The sequence below is a fragment of the Pundamilia nyererei genome, unplaced genomic scaffold, assembly GCF_000239375.1.
Source record: "Pundamilia nyererei isolate P.nyererei 1_Seehausen unplaced genomic scaffold, PunNye1.0 scaffold00002, whole genome shotgun sequence".
NCBI classification, from domain to species: domain Eukaryota; kingdom Metazoa; phylum Chordata; class Actinopteri; order Cichliformes; family Cichlidae; genus Pundamilia; species Pundamilia nyererei.
The window spans coordinates 9,830,372-9,848,686 of NW_005187403.1; the positions used below are offsets into that span (position 1 = coordinate 9,830,372).

Below are 18,315 nucleotides of genomic sequence, written 5' to 3' on the forward strand. Positions count from 1 at the left end.
TGTGTCCAGATCTGGTCACTTCTGGCTCCAAAAAACAAAAACTCAAAACCTAAGGTTTGAAACTGTCCCTATGGCAGTTTTTCACTTTTCTGAGAAACTGGACATTGAGGGTCATTATCTATTCAGAGCCGTTCCTGTCATCACACTGAAAGAAAGCACAGTGACATTTCTGCCACAGATTTCAACAGATAATAACATCTTTATTTTTAAGAATAATCTCTGCAGACAGTGGATGAGATTTCTATATAACAAAACTTTCTGTGGAAAACGAAGGCTAACTTTATGATAGTGTCATTATAATAAGACAGATGTGCCATATATTATATTATGTATATATTTTGTTTACAAACCTAAAACCTTTGTTTCTGTTGAGCTGACATAAGCCTTGAGATGCAAAAAAAAACATTTCTACTCAATCAGAGTGAGAGGTTCAAAAACATCTACAACCACTAAATGAGCGGACTTTCAAAAGTCAGAAGATTATTACCTATTATAATGCACAATTTCACACCGTATTCATTTACTAACTGATGCTTGAAGATGCTTTTCTTTCTCTATTATCTTGAAAAGGGGTAAAAGTGCACATAAGTAACTAGAGGTCAGCAAAATAATATGAAAAAATATAAACCATACAATTCAAACAACATCATCCTTGCTGTTAGACAGAGGTTATAAACACCTTGTACAGTGACTGTACTGTACAGCGACTACAGTGAGTGTACAGTCTTATCCACTTTTGTTCTTCACACCCTCCCTCTCCTGTTTCCTATATAAAGACGCTGCCTAGCTGTCACTCCTACTGAGGCTGCCCAACAAAGAAACGTTTCAGCTTAAGTCCTGCCCACAATATTGAGCTTAACAGAAAACAAAACTTTTTATTCATGTTTTAATCACATTTCCATTGCATTGGGGGCAATGTTAATGATCTATCACCGTCTGTTTTAACTCTTTAGCTATTCTATTTGATTGCATGACAAAATTACATTAAAAAGTAACATGAAGCCTTAGGTAGACTACAGCAATACATCTGTAAGAACATAAAGGCTATATTCCTTTTTGCAAATACACTTACTGGACACTTTATTAGTTACACAGTGATAGTACTATGTTGAACCTCTTTTTGTCTTCAGAACTGTTTTAACTATTTGTGCTTTAATTATTTGTGGCGCAGATTCAACAAGGTGCTGGAAATATTACACCACATACCACAGGCGCTCTACTGGACTGAGATCTGATGACTGTCATTTGAGTACAGTGTACATTGTAATTTTCAAGAAACCAGTTTCTGTGACATAGCATGTTGCCGCGCTCAATGCAGCCATCAGAACATGGCTAAGGAAAGGCAACATCAATCTTGAAAGGCACATCCCATCCAGATGTTGTCTTTTTCAGTCTTTTGCATATTTCATCAAGACAATGTTAAACTACATACTGCATCTATTACAAGGCATGGTAGTCCAGATCTTTCACCAACTGGTGCGCCAATAAATGAAGAAAAGAGAGAACATCCTCGCCCAAAAGTCCAGAAGCTGGTCTCCTCCATTTCCAGACATTTATGCACTGTTGTTAAAAAAAGAGGGGATACTACACAACAGTAAACACTGGCCCAGCTTTTATGTGACATGTTGCCAAAATCAAAATCAATATGCGGCAATACTTTTCTTAAAATGACACATTTTGTCATTTCACATTCTATTGTGAATAAAATATCAATTTATGGGATTTAGATTTTACACAGCATCCTAACTTTTTTAGAAATAGTCTTCTAAATAGATGTGCAGCAAATGAACTGTGTGTTTGCTCAGAAACGATAAATACCAGAAAAAACAGAAAAAGACACATTTTAAAAATCACACAAGAATAATACATATTTCTAAAACAGAAGGTGAGTGTTGACCTAATTCTTCTTGACCTCAGCAACAGCTGAGCAACCCACTCACGATTATTGCACGATGCCAGATTGAATAAGACAATATGATGACTTCTGGGCCCTCTGGTCAGCCGGACAGTAATGACAGACACATTTCATTTCCTGTTTCTGTCCTGAGCAAGGGAAGACAGCCAGAAAGGATTATGTCAGATGGCTGTTGATTCAGTGTTGCCTGATTGTCCCTGATTCAGATTGGGGGGAGAAAGGATTTAAGGAGAAAAAACATAGAAATGTTTAGAGCTTGGGATTTTTAAAAAGTCCCTAGAAATCTCCAGTTTGAATAGTGCCTACAAATTCAAGAAATTCAACAGCATCTTCATCATCTTCAGCAGTAATAGTGTTACACTTTTTTACAGCACTGGATACTTTGATGATATTTGGAGTTATTTTATGTTTATTCTATACTGCATTTGGTGTATTAATTCCTGTTATTGGCTTTTTGGTTTAATGCACATTGCTGGCACAATACATTATTGTATTTTTTTAAAGGTTTCCTTGCAATCGTCTACATCGATTTTATAATCTGTCTACATTTGTTTAACTTGACAAGCACTATAATGTGACTTTTAAAAACGACTGCTATAAATGAGCAATAATGTTATTATAAAGTAAAATAGTTAAACCAAAGAGATCATCAACAGTACTAATGAACACGTGAATCAGAAAAGTCTTTCTGTGACAGATCTACTTCTCCTGTCACCTCCTGTGCACAAGCTGCTTCCTCCATATAAACTAAAATGGGAATTGGTGGAGAGGAATTTAGTTAATATGTGTTTAAAGTAGTTTTATTGTTAAGATGAAACAAAAAGTTCAAATTCACAACTCTGACCCAACTACAGCGTCTGTGTACACTAGGGTGACCAGGTGTCCCACTTTATAGAGGGAGTGCACATCATTTTTATTCCTTGTCCCCCCGTTCCACATATTGAGACAGTGGCCCACATTCTGATTGGCTGTAGCCTGCAATACACTTTTCCAAAGTCAGGCTTTTAGCCAATGTACGTAAAGAAAGCAGGGAAAGCTTTCATCATAGTCAAGAGCAGGTTATCCTGTGTTTTGCTGCCAGTAGGGAAAACTTAACAAAGTCACAAGTGATGTGCATTTTGGCCGAACATGATGGAAACAGAATGAAAATAAAAGAACAAAAAATCCCTGAAAACTACATATAATTGGGTGAAGCTGTTGGAAGGCACTTCCTTTGCTTTTTTGCCAGGGTTATTTTTCAATTTTGTGTGAGGGGAAACATGGTATAAAGTGACATGGATGGTGTGAGTCATAAATGGCTCAGAATCTTTTAAAGAAGTCAGGTGTGCCCATAAGAGACGTACAGATATGTAGCTGCAGTCCTATTGAACCCCAAAGACAATTACAAGACACTTACAGTATTGCTTAGAACCAGCTTAAGCTTCCTTTTACGCCTGTTATACTTAGTTGATGAGAGAGCTGGAAAATTGGCTACCTCTTAGCACTACTGTGTTTTAACACTGTGCCCCCAAAACACTACTACTCCCTTTTCCTTTTTTTGGGATGTGCTTGTCTTAGTGTACGCTGTCAGAGTACAAGTTTGAAAAGGTTTCCTTTCTTATTTTGTTTTTTCTTTATTTGATTCCAGAATGTGTGTACCCATCAGCTCTCCTAGAGTAACCGCCTGTCTCCTGGAATCTCCCCCATGCTCTTGAGACTGTGCAGGGAGACACAGCAAACCTTCTGGCGATGGCATGTGTTGATGTGCCATCCCGGAGGAGTTCCGCATATCGCCTCATGCCACCAGTAGTGACACTGACCTGAGTCTAATGCAAAACTGGTGAAAATGAGGAGGGAGAAAGTGTCAAAAATGTCTTCCAACTCTAAACCCATTGTCTCATTGTCTCCCCTCTAGTGCACATGTTGTTACTTTTATTACCACCAACACAGCTGATACTGATCAACAACCCCCTCTGCTACTTAACTGGCTGGATCAATATCCCAGACGTTTAACTGACTTTTGACCAGGACATGTCCTTCAATGCACATATTAAACAAATATGTAAGACTGCGTTCTTCCATTTGCGCAACATCTCTAAAATTAGAAATATCCTGTCTCAGAGTGACGCTGAAAAACTAGTTCATGCATTTATTACTTCCAGGCTGGACGACTGTAATTCATTATTATCAGGATGTCCAAAAAACTCACTGAAAAGCCTTCAGTTAATCCAAAATGCTGCAGCAAGAGTCCTGACAGGGACTAGAAAGAGAGAGCATATTTCTCCTGTTTTGGCTTCCCTTCATTGGCTTCCTGTTAAATCCAGAATTGAATTCAAAATCCTGCTCCTCACATACAAGGTCTTAAATAATCAGGCCCCATCTTATCTCAATGACCTTGTAGTACCATATCACCCTGTTAGAGCACTTCGCTCTCACACTGCAGGCCTACTTGTTGTTCCTAGAGTATTTAAAAGTAGAATGGGAGGGAGAGCCTTCAGTTTTCAGGCCCCTCTTCTGTGGGACCAGCTTCCAGTTTGGATTCGGAAGACAGACACTATCTCTACTTTCAAGATTAGGCTTAAAACTTTCCTTTTTGCTAAAGCATATAGTTAGGGCTGGACCAGGTGACCCTGAATCCTCCCTTAGTTATGCTGCAATAGACATAGGCTGCCGGGGAATTCCCATGATGCATTGAGTTTTTCCTTTCCAGTCACCTTTCTCACTCACTATGTGTTAACAGACCTCTCTGCATTGAATCATATCTGTTATTAACCTCTGTCTCTCTTCCACAGCATGTCTTTTATCCTGTCTTCCTTCTCTCACCCCAACCAGTCGCAGCAGATGGCCGCCCCTCCCTGAGCCTGGTTCTGCCGGAGGTTTCTTCCTGTTAAAAGGGAGTTTTTCCTTCCCACTGTTGCCAAAGTGCTTGCTCATAGGGGGTCATATGATTGTTGGGTTTCTCTCTGTATCTATGAAGCGCCTTGAGGCGACTTATGTTGTGATTTGGTGCTATATAAATAAAATTGAATTGAATTGAATTGAATTGAACTTGATGCTTTACTTTAAAAAGTGTTGCTTTCCTTTTTTTGAGCACTGTCAGACCTGTCAGTATGCTGATATGAGACAATCCACAGAGCTTGTCGGCTTCCTCCCATCTCGTTCACTTACTTCTGCCTACTTTCTGCAGACCCGACATGCCTGCCTATCAAATTAATTCAGATTTACTTCATGTACATGTGCCATCTCAGTTTCTTGCCTCTGACCCCAGCAGTGTCCGCCCACTTTAGATTGAACTCCATGCTATTAGTAGGCTGCAGAGATTCATGGTTGGGATGCAACTAAATGCCAAACACACCCACGGTCAGACTGTGCATGCATCTGTCTGCACCTCTTATTAGTGTCATTATGTGACAAGTTAGGTGGGAGAGACTACACTTTTATTACAGGCCTTTTCCCTCGGTGGATATATTGACTTGTGTGACATACTGTTAGTGATACCTCTGTTGTGCTCAAAGCTCTCAATACCAGGACCGCAAAACTAAATTAGCTCAGTGGAATTAATTTTATTCACGATAGCTTTGCTCTTTCACGTCAGGTCAGTCAGTTTTCTGAGAAACATTCTTGCAGTCAGGTCAAAAAGTTTGGTAACCTCACTTCATCCAATTCAAACCTGAGCAGGGATTTAAATAAGCAGTGATTTTATGATGCCAGCTTTCATCCATCAAATGTGACTTTCATTTCACCTTTGTCTTATTGTGTGGGTTAAATAACAGCCAACAGTGTCAACACAGCACAATGTGTAGCACCGATTGGAGCCTTTGGGGTCAAGTGCTTCATTCAAGCTCAAGCAGCTGTAAGCCTAGGGTCAGGTTCACCCTTCAAAGCGCGCGGCAGATGTATGGCCCGTCAAACATTCAGTACACAACCTTGCAAAGATCGTGCACACACGCAAACTCCTCGCCAGTGTTGACCAGAACAAATATACAGCAAACACACTTCCCCCTCCCCCACACTCATGCCCACCCCCCTCCAATATACGTTTATAATCACACAGTGTCCGTTTTAATCTGCTGATCTAAAGGCGCGGCGTGCCATCTGGGAAAGCTTGGCAGTGTTTATGTACGCTTGTGCACTTTGTCTGGGTCCCCGTTCGTCTATCCTAAAACAGTGAAACAAATGTGAGTATGATGCAGATTAAGCACAAACCCAGAGGGTGCTCCGCTATTTTTTGCTTTCACGGACATACAGACCACCTGACCCACATCGTAAGCTTGTTGGAGGCAAGTGCATTACCCATGGTCAAAAGCACACACACGTACATGTCACTCTGGGTCAGCTGTCTCTATTGACACACTGCGCTCAAGCTAAAAAAAAAAAAAAGCAGAAATATGAGATTTTTTTGCTTCTTTCTTAATATTAATCAATAAATGCAGAGGTATGGTTTAAAGCACCAAAGTAACACATTCCTTATTTTGTGTTTTTGTGTTTCATACATCATAAATGTATCAACCACGTATTTAGAGGATAAGCTCTGGATACATCAGGTATCACGCCTCATCTCACAAAAAGTTGTTTAGCTGCCATTCATGCACAGCTTCTCAACTCATCTTAACCGAAGTTAAGATGGCAGCCTTTTTGTTGAAGCCCTACAGTGTAATTAGCTGTCAACGCAAAGCGATGGATAGATTTTGTTGTGGAAGCATTCATGAGAATATTCTGTCCCTGCCAACAAAGTAAAGGAAGCAAAAATTCGGACAATCTGATACTTAGATTGTCAAACTATGATTCCAAATAGTCTCTCTACTGTGGCCGTTTTTTAATACCTTTTTGATTCGTGTAAATATGTTTTTAAAAAAAGTGAATGGATGGATGGACGGACGGATGGACGGACGGATGGATGGATGTTTTTAAAAGCACCGTTATCATGTTTTGACCACATATCAGATTTTGAAAATGTCCATTAAAAGTATTTATTCATTGTTGGTTTTTATTTTTTGGTCTTCTGGTCAATAATTTATCTGAAGAAGCACATAAAGTTTTCTTCCTCATCAGGTCAGCTTGATGGTGCTTCATGCGCACATGGCTGCCAGTCTCATAAATGCAGTTTAGCATATTTCTGCACAGCCAAGGCTCTGCGATGGCACAGGTCTCTGAGCGAGGGATTAGTCAGACACACTGATCCAAACTGTGCACCTCTAGTGAGAGTCTGTGGACATTAACATGGATTAACTTGCTGACCAGTAAAATGCTTGTTTCAACAGAAGAGGTTTGTTAATAAACTGCGACATTCTTTCAAAGTGAATTTGGTATTGTGGCATTATTGGAGCGTAGCTGTTAACATGCACTGCCTTTGAAGTCAAGAGCAGCTTCTGATCTCAGCTTCTGATCAGCTCAGTCTTCAAACTGTTTAGACTGGTTTGACAAAATTACCTAAAAAGGAAATTTTGCATTACTATGCAAACATACAACAAGTTTGTCAGACTAAGCACATTTTCCACAACACAAAAGTCAGATAAGAGACTTTTTCTTAAGTGGAGTTAAACAGCAAAGCAAGTAAGCAAAGAGTTTGGGTGCTATTAACTTTTCTTTTGTAGCTAAAGTTGAATTCTTAAGTTTAACCAAAATGTTCTTGGTTTTTGGGTTGTTGTTTTTTTTACATACAACAATGAATAACGTCATAAACCCTGAAAAAACCAACATCTGGATGCGAGCATACATTGCTCTACAGCATTTATATACTTTTCAGCATTGCTGGTGGGTTTCCAGATGTGTAAGCTGCCAATTTCATAGGCTCTAATTCACCCTCATACCATCAGAGGTGCAGCCTTTGAATTCAGCACTCAAAACAAGTCGGGTGTGCCCTCTCACTTTTATCCTAGAGGACACAGCGTTCACAGAACGGTTTTCCACTTTGCCTCAGTCCATATTAAATGAGCTGTCAACAGAAGGCGCTGTGTTTCTGGATCACGTTCACATATGGCTTCTTCTTCGCATGATGGAGCTTTAACCTGGATTTGTGGATGGCACGGTAAACTGTGTTCACAGAAGATTATTTCTGGAAGTGTTCCTGATCCCATGCAGTGATTTCCATAACAGCATCATGCCTGTTTTTGATGAAGTGCTAGCTGAGGGCCCAAAGATCACATGCATCCAACACTAATCTTTGGCCTTGTAACTTTCACTCTCTCCAGTCCAGATTCTCTGAATCTGTTGATGACATTATCCACTGTACATAATGAGATATTCAAGGTCTTCATAATTTTACATTGAACAACATTACACTTTTTGTACCATTTACATTTCCAGCCTTTTGTTGCCCCCCATCTCAAACTTTGCTGCATCGAAATCGAAATGAGTTCATATTTTTCAAAAAGTCGTGCAATTTCTCAGTTAAAACATTTGATCTTTCCTATTTTCTCTCTATTTTGTTTACCTTTTATACTGTATCAGTAGGAATAAAATATTTACACTGCACGGTTTGACTCACCCTTGTATAACGCCCACTGCCCTGCCTGTTGAAAGAGTGCACGCAGGCGGCCATAACATGATGACCGATTTCATCAACCAACGACAACTCACAAACAACTACAGCTGGCACCCAGTTACAACAAAAACATTACTCTGACTTTGAAATAAATATGCAAAAACAATCGTCAACCTCAAGGTTGTCTTTTAACTCAGCTTTCACTTTGAGAACGACAGAAACTTTTCAACACGAACAGACAGTAACAATCTGCTCCCGGAAAATAATCAAATACAGTGAAGGATGTTGTTTCTACATTGTTAGGCTTCTAAGACACCAGCAGACAGAGAGACTTAGAGAGTAAGAAAAGAAACATGATGACATGCAGTAAAATGACAAATTGGCCTTGAGTCCAAAGCTTTACAAGAATAGGGTGAGCCTGCCAAAACTCTCTGTATGCCCCACCCCAATCCTATTATTTCAGGGTCTTCATTAAGGATACGCTGTACTGTATAAAATTCAAAGCAGTGATACAAACAAGTTATTTAGTAAAAGCCTTATAATGATTTGCCTCCGAATGAGGTAAAAGACAAAACAGAAGACAAATGGCAGAGATGTCATAGTGAATAACAAACAGGGAAATCAGAGAAAACACGGGGACAAGTGTACAAAAATACAAGTGTGACAGAGATGTGTGAAATGAAACTGACAGAGAAAATGAGGCGAAAGGATGTTCAAAAAACACATGAATAATCAGTGTGAAAGGCACAAAATAAAAATGGCCGAGAACAGAGGGGGGAGAGAAATAGGGAGAAGATGGAAGCACGCTGAGTGATATTGTAATGAATGAGGCTCGGGTCATTCCCATGTTAGTGTATGTCACACTGCAGCAGTGCCTCCATGGCCTACATTCTGCCAGCTGGCAATGCACGAGTGCATTCATGAGTGTGCACTTCCACTCACACAAACACACAAACACAGATCAGTTGAGACAGGAGCGGGGCAATATTGCCAGTGGAAAAGACGAAAACGGTCTATACTCACTCATGCAAACATGCAGTTTTTACTTCGTTCTCTCTTTCTTTCTTTTTTTCCTTTCTCGTTTTTGAAGTAATGTGCTGTGAAATAAAGATGTTGAAACTTCCTAAATAGCTCTTTCTCAACATCTATTTCTGGTTTGGCTAAATTAAAAAAAAAAAACTCCCAGTTTGCAAACCCCAAAAAGAACAATTTGCCTATGAGCACAAGTCAGGATTCCCTCATGCAAGGTTGGTAATGGTTTCCTGATGCCTGAGTATTACCCAATCTGATGCCCCAGTTCCATCTACAGCAGCATAAAACTAATTTTAAAGTTGCATGAGGCAGATTAGCCTAGTTCAGCCAAGTGGTATAAATTGGGATAGGCTAGCTAACGTCTCACGATATCACCGTCATTCTCATAACCCAGAACGTGAATATGAAAAAGGAAAGTTGGCAGCATCACTGAGAGAGGAGAAGGCGAGTGTTGTTGGGGGTGAACAAGAGTACGTGTAGCTCTGTGTGCTGATGTGAAAGGTTTGTGCAAGTGTGTACAAAAGAGATGGGGTCACAATGATACTGGGGACTCAATCCCAGTATTACTAATCCACTGAAAGGGAAAACTAAGCTCCTTAAAGGTTCCCCAGTGGAGCGACCACTTTAGCCCAGCACGAGAAAATTAGATGAGAATTGACAGATTATGATCACACGCACAGTAACAAAGAGAGATTAAAAGTAATATGAGCAACCAAAGAAGCACACAGAAGAGGAACAAGGGCACAAAAGAAGGTATAAAAGAAAAAAATGTCTAAAAATGTGGGAAGTATATTTAAGAAGGAGAAAGAAGTTAGGGGAGATCGCACACATCTCTGCAGCATCCTCAAGACAAGCCACGCTGGTCCACGCGGCAAATGCAGTGCTGTTTCCAACATAACGTGCAACTTCAGAATACATGTAAAGTGAGTACAGTCAAGTATGACAACACGGACTACTCACCTATTCTAGGCTGCTCTCATGGCTGGCACAGAGAAGCATCACTCCAACATGCACACACCACCAGCAGCACCAACTACGAGTGAGTGCAAACATAAGTAGGAAGAGAAGGAGCACTCAAAGGTGGTGAGAAGAGAAAAAATAGATTTCCAAACAAATGTGTCTGTGAGCAGGGTTTGCGAGTGTCTGTGTGTATGTGTGTGTGTGTTGGATGTGTAAGGGGGGGATCCACTCCAGCAGCGAATGGTATCGGAGCGCCCTGTCTCTCTCCCCCTCTCTCTCTCTCTCTCTCACTCTGGCAACTGTGACACGTCAGGGTTTCATCCAGACCCCTCCCTCCTTCCCACTCTCTCCCTGTCTTTCCCTCGTTCGCTCTTCCAATCCCTCTCTTTGACTCTCTTAATCCCTCGCATCCCCAGCCTCCCAATCTGAAGACAGATAAAGACCCCGAGCTGTGAGACTAGCACACACGTACGTATAAGAATAAGTGGCCCTGTTTAACCTTCGCACACTGGCCATGAGAATAATTTTATTCTTATGTCACATTTATTTTCTATACTTTTACCAACTTTAATGGTGTTTTCACTGGTTGAGATTTAATAAGTCAGGGTTTAATTTTAACAAAAAACGTGTTACTTAGAGAAACTGAAACAATATGTACTTATGTGTGAGAGGATTAGGGAAACTGAAAAAAAAACATATTTCAAACATATTTTTGTTTTTCTGTTGGTTTAAAATTCTGATTTTGGAGTGAAAAAACTAGTTTGAATTCTAATATAATAATAATAATGCTTCTTAAAAGTCTAACCAAATTCTGAGTTCAGAATTCCAGCAATCAGTCAGGATGACATTAATCTCAGATGTTTGATTTGTTTGTTGTTCTCAAAAAAAAAAAAATCTTTTTTATTAAAGTCGTAATTTGGATTTTAATCTCAGAATTTGGGGGGAAAAAATCATTTTAAGTGGCCTTAATTAATCTTCTTCTCTATATTTATATCTGACAGCATGGCCTAAATTACTGAGGTCAACATTTGATTTCATGCACACAGGGCCTGTTTGCTGGATAATCAAGTAAAGAACTAAAGTAAACATAAAACAAACATAGGTTTGCTGACTGCCCACATATAAGTAATCACTGTACTCATCAGTGTCCTGACCTCATAAATGACAACTTACCAGTGTTGCGTTGTGTGGGTACTTTAAGATGCTGCTTCCTCCCCTGCTCCTCTCCGAGTAGGTAGTACCAACCTTGAACTTCCTAGAGCACACACACGCAATGATTGACTGTGTGTATATATGTTTGTGAGTGCATGTCTCAGCATCAATGTGACAACATCAAAATGTTGTACATAAAATCAAAAACAGACAAAAACCAAAACGAGTGCAAACCAGTTTGGTTGTTCCTCCAGGGCTAAATGTGCATAAACTCACCGCTTGTAATGTTTACACTAACAGCTGATGCCCCTACGTCTTCACTAGTGCCCTGTGAACCAGATGGCATGGGAGTGTACACATGTGTGTGTGTGCTCATATGTGTTACATATTTTCTACTGCTGCATGCATGTTAAATAAAACCTGATTTGTAATCCCGATGATGTGGGCGCTGTCTTACAAACAAAGCAACACTACTGTAGTCTATAATCATTTTACTGTGTCGCACATATATTACAACACACACACACTCACATACATTGCCAGCCTTCTCTTTTTGTACAAAATAATGTGACGCAATGAACAGTGACAATAATCTCCATTTTGAAAGCATCTTATCTGAGTGGACAGATTTCTGCAGGCTGCGGGACGAGGGGGAGGACGGGCAGGGACTCGTATGAAAGAAGGGGGAGGGGGAGGGCATATGTCCTCAAAGTCAGAGAGGGATTTGTGCCGTCGTTCAATATTCCCCTGTACATGTGAGAAAGGCGAAAGAGTGGGAGCAACAGAGCTGTTAGTCAAGAGGGAGATGAAAAGAGAAGGTAGGAAACGTAAGAGATGTAAAAAAAGCACGATGTGGCAAAAGGGTGCAAACAAATGACAAGATGTGACAGGCAAGTTAAGCAGCCAACGCTCGTAAGGCCCCAAACACTTCTGAAATAAACCAAGAGGAGAGAAACGGAAAGGCTTGTAGGAAAGGATGAATGAAAAACAACTGATGAGAATAACGGATGTGTCAGGGAGGATGAAGAGACATAACTCCCTATGATTCAAAGCTAAATCTCCCTCATTAGCATATTAAGCCAATTAAATATTCATTGGGATAAATGTTAGAGGAAGGAAGATGTTCGCTTGACTAAAGCACAATTTCTTTCTGTTGTTTCATTCGTCAAACTACAAAAAAAAGACTTGCTGGGGTTCTAATGCTTGTTCTCCTAATCTTATTTCTCAGCTAGCTTCTTTTAAAAGTTTGAATTTAACAGTCTGAAGTAAAGACGCAAGATGGTTTTTAGCCTCAAGTTGGTGCTGAACTGCTTCCTCATTGTCACCTTATGCACCTTATGCATATGCACCTTTAAGCAAAGCTATAATAAATACACATCTGCCTTAAACAATTAAGGAGGCTTAATTAAGGAGGCTTAATTGTGTAATAACATACAAGTAAAGAAGTATTACATAACAGCTGTTTGTTACTGTACTACCCGCTAAAGCATGGCTTTTTATGTAAATATGTGGTTTGCTTCAAGAAAAAAAAGGCACATCTACAAAGGCAGAGGAGAGACAGAAGGATAAATTGGGGCTGAATAATTGAACAGTGAAGCAAAGAGCTAAGAAAAGCAGTTATAGGGATATGCTGCTCGGTGGAGGAAAACCGACTTAGCCAAAGAACACCACTGAACTTTTGGACCTCACATTTATCTGCTAACACTTGGGACAGCTCTGGGAGAAAGACTGAGGCCCAGTGCTTTTCTCTGTTAGCATGTAGGTGTGTGGATGAAGTGTCATACTTTGTCTGATGTGCATTTGTGACCATTTGTTTTCTCCCTTTCGCCTGGCAAGTAGTAGTTAGTTAGCATCTGAAATCTGAAACACTTAATCCCACCAAGAATAACGGTGGTACAGATATTAACAGTACGTCAGCAGAACAGATCGCACTGAGGTTGGTGATTCCCCGACTTTGCCTCAAGGGCTAGGAGGCCTGTTATTTTTGGGCTTATGATTAAATGCTTGCCGAACTAATGGCGTCACAGCAGCCTTAGAATTATTATACTTAATCCATTATCAAAGCACAGCTTCAGCAATTTAGCTTTGCCATTCTGAGCGTGCTAGCACAGCCCAACTGCACCACCGGAATATACGCTTAATCATGTTTTAGTATCTGTGAGACTGCGCAGTCCTCACACCAGCAAAGCTCAGCACACAGGGAAGAGCAGCAGCAGCTGAGCAGCGTATGTGCGATGAGAACAGGATGTGCCGTTTTTGACAGCTCAGACACAAACCAATGAGAGAATCCAACTTTGTCCCTTTTTATCTTGTGGCTGAAAAGTCGCAGACTTCTTGTCATCAAAGCCAGTGAGTCTAAAGGTCACCTAAAACACACTGCTTGTTTATATTTGCCCGTATGGGTCGCTGTCTTTAAAAAAAGAAGAAGTTCCATTACAGAAATCTCAACATGCAACATCATATTTTGTTTGGCCATACTCTACTATGTCCTCTTGGAATTTGCAGGTGGATGTGGGTTTGTTTGGGGTTTTTTTAAAACTCTGATTCACTGAATGACAGACATTAATTTTCATGAGACTTAAATAAGCAGTGCATGTGTGCTTGTTTGAGTATGACCCATAAAATTCAGAAGAGAGAAGGACTCAAACTGTGTTTCACTCGAGTATCTGCGGGCAAGTCTGCCGTGCTTTAACACTGGTAACCCTAAAGTGTTTCCTCCTAAATTATTGAGGTCACTGGAATTCGTTCACACTGAATTAAACTCTTAAATTCATGGTCTAATAGACAGACACACAGAGATGCAGAGTGAAAGTTGAACAGGAAACCATTTACAGAATGTCTGTATATCTGTTACTTTAGTGTTTAAGCCTACCTTGTCTGGATCCATAAGTGAGCGCACACCGAAGCTCATGCAGCCAAGCAGCGTGCTTATCCTGCTGATACAGACAGAATGATTGAATAGAAAAAAAAATCAATTATTACACCCCAATGAAGCCCATGTATCATCTAACTCAGGTCAGACACCTGAAATGTGCTTTTTATTCTACATAACCATTAAATAATAGAGGCATAAGAAATGAGCGTCTTTAAATGTTTATACTGTTTCTCCATCTTGATATCAGATTTTGTAGAGCCTAACGCTGTCCACAGTACCACATGCACACATTTATAATGAGACAGGAAGCAAAAGAGAAAACGGCGATGTTGGAAGCAGACAAAACAATAACTGACATTTGATGTATATAATTTAGTTATAGCAGTGTGTGTATGGTAGTGGTGGAAGGAAATATGGATGTTTAATTATGCATACAGCAGAAAAATAGTTCTTGACAGCCTCACAGCTGGACAGCAGTAATGCAGCTGCTCGTATTTTGGATGGCCAAACCGCTCGTCAGCACAAATGAAAACCTGAAACAATTCTTGGCTACACTCAGTAAAACAAGCCAGTGTCCAAAACCACCACAACTTCCAGTGAATCCAGAGGCAGCTCTGCGAGACATTTTCACCAGTATAGTCGCCCACTGGTACAAATCTGTCACTTCAACCACAGATTCAATTTTTTGTTATGTAACATAAAACCACCAAAAACTCCAAAACCAACGAGTAGTTTGCAATAACTTGTATCGTCCGTGCTATGGAAATACGTTGTTATCTAAACACCTTTGAGCTGTTCTGTGTCTCAAATCCTGTATTTACACTTGAGCGCATACGTTCATTTACACTGACAGGAGCACCTTGATAGTATAGCGGCAGTACTGTGAGAATGTATTTTGCTTCCAAGGAGACAGACTTTGTTGTAAATCTTTAACACTGAACATTGTAGAGGTTTGCTAAAGGTCTGAAAGGACCTTTAAAAATCCCGCCTCAGAACAAAAACTCACAGTCTAACAGTCATGGATTGGCCTCCCCACTACCTTAACCTCAACATTATTGAAGCAGTGTGGGATCATCTTGAGAGATAACAAAACAAAGAAGATATCTGAATATCTGAATATCAAGAAGCCTAAAGAACAATCCTAGAAGACAACTTAAAGAAATTAGAAGACATCTTGCCTAGCAGAGATCAGGCTGTGTTGAAGAATAAAGGTGGGCGTACTAAATATTGGCTTTCAGGCTCATTAGAATTGTAAAAACTCTGTACTTAATGTATGTTTGCATATCTGTCAGTAACTCACTGCTCCTATTTCCCTTATCCCTAGCAAACTACAAAGAAATGAAGGGCGACTCAAGACTTTTGCACAGTATTGCATAACTGAATACTGTCGAAAAACAAACAGGACATGACGTACACCTCTGATCTTCAGCGGTTACCATTGTGAGTATTTAACAAAGAAAGGAGAAAAAAATGACCACTTTTAAACCATTTGGAGGAAGACACGTGGTGAGCGATGTTGGTTTCATGGTTTCTGCCACTGAAAGATACTTAACTAACACTGACATATTATTTTTTACCACATTATATGAGCTGTATCGTTATTTAGTCTTTATCAATATCAACATCAAAGCTCTAGCTCTATAGCACATTTATTTAAAAGAAATAAAGTTGACCAAAGTGCTTTACAACTAGTTTAGAACAAGAGAAAACAATAGAAAAACAAATACAGATAAATGAGATGAGGTCTTTATGTATGTTAAACGGTTGCCTTTGGTAAAGAAGAGTTTTGTAGTTTGTGACATCAGAAAATGTTGTAATTGTTCCAATGTTGTTTCAGTGATGTAAATGTGATTGCTTAAACTTACCAAGATCTTTGATTTGAGACACCTTGATAAGAGACAATGCTTCTAAAAGTGTCTGAATGGAGACTCAGTGTAAGCACATGAGAGATATTCCTCTAAAGTCTATTAGGGTGCGTGCAAAATGGTATAGAACAGATCAAATTGCTTCACCACTCTAGTTGTGGCACCTTCCTTTATTATGATAAACATATTTAAATATTCATTAGTGCACCAAATGCATCACTGGAAATTGTTTTCCAATCTGTATCTCGTGATAGATGTTAAACAAGAGTACTAAGCTGTTTTGTTTGTTGGACATTTAATAATGTAAATGTACGGTATATAAGTGGGTTTTTATTGTTGTCACAAATCCCTTTGAAATGAGTGCTAAAGACTTGGTGCTAAAGGAGAGAGCGATGGTCTTTTCACATCAACACCTAATATACACAATATTGTATTGCCAGCCACCTGTCATAATGAGAAATTGGTACTTTATAGATTCATCACAACTAACTCTGCAAAACAAATTACTTAAGAAAATAAAAGATGCATAATGCTTATAGCACATCCAAAGGAGTCTTTGTTACAGTATTTTTATCTCTTTTCTTCTGTTTTGTTTTCAAAATTATACAGTCAAGCACTGATGAAACACTGTGAAGCTTAGAGCATGTCACAGCTGCGAATAAACATTTCTGCTGTGCTGGCAGCAGGCCACCCGAGGCAGATTTGGTACAATGTAGACTTTCTTTAGATACAATAGAATAATTTGAACAGAGAAAATAAAGAAGCAGGATTATGATATGTACATGCGCAAACAGTCCAAACCAAGAGTGATTCAAGCACTTGTCTGAATTTCTGTCTGTCCCTTGTATCGTTTTGTGTATGTTTATATCACACATGAGAGGCAGCTGGAAGCCATACATATGATTGCTAACAACAACCAGAACCATGTCTGCAGATGCACTGACAAGATCTAAACCAATCTTTTTAATGTGCAAAAATATGAATATTACTTTGAATGAAATAAATACATGAAATACCCTTGAGTGCATGAGACTGGACTCAACAGATCGGCCTCCATGAACTACTGTAGAAAACGGTCAGATGATTGTTGTTCATCTGAAGTGACAGACTGCATTCACTGAACAGATGCTGCCCTGGGTTATTACAGGGGACTGTAACACTGTCCTTGCTTTACAGAGCATCGAAAGAATCCACAGCTCTGTATGAGATGTCTTTCTGTTTACATGTGTTAACAAAGCCTGCTAAACGCAAGTAAATCTTCAATAACCCGGGCTCTGTTCTGCACAATGAAAATCAGAACATCTAATCTTTAATTTAATGGATATACCTGGCCAGAAGGAGGGCTTAGTGCCTACCGGTTGAGGAAAATCACACTTGGAATCCGAGAAATAACTAAAAGATAAAAAAGATATCAAAGCAATCAGGCAGAGATTTTATCCGGCCTCATACCATATAGACATTTGGTGTGAATGAGGCTTAATTGCTTACCAAAGATGCGAAAATCGCTCTTAATCTGTGTCCCAGAAACTGTTCCCAAAAGGTCTTTATCTTTATAATCATTCCATGATCTGAACTTGACCACTAATGTAAGTCTGCCCCTTGCATATAAAACAACTGCATCTTTTGGAATACTTGCTAAATATATATTGGGCTGTTTTTTGTTTTGTTTTTAATGCAGAAAACAGGACGTTTAAGGAAAATGCTGTGAAGACTGGGGTGAAGATTTTTACTGTTTTCTTCAGCAGAGGCTTGAAGGAGCCATGAAGTGTTTTCTTCAGCATTTCCAAAATAACAGAAACACTTTTCTTCTTTCCTCTCAATACAACATTGCACAACGAAATTTGTGACTCACTCAACCATGTGTCCTCCATCCCCAGCAATGACACTGTTTAAGCCTAAGAAGGCAGGCAGGCGAGAGTAACACATTCCCTCTGCCAGACTCAGATACGAAAAACACTACACACACTGCAGGCAGCAGCATTAATTATAAAATAATACATGAAGTGTTGTGCCTTTGCAAAGATGTAGAAACACCAATGTGCAACATTTCAAC

General features: G+C 39.6%; 1 protein-coding gene across 1 annotated transcript in view; it reads right to left on the bottom strand.

Annotated features, from left to right (window-relative positions):
• rgs3a (regulator of G protein signaling 3a) overlaps positions 1-10,525 on the bottom strand; it is a 122,848-nt gene extending 112,323 nt beyond the window's left edge. The window contains exon 1 of the mRNA XM_005720448.2: positions 10,371-10,525. The gene's annotated coding sequence lies outside the window, so the exon portion shown is untranslated. The remainder of the gene's footprint in view (positions 1-10,370) is intronic.
• Positions 10,526-18,315: the final 7,790 nt, after the last annotated feature.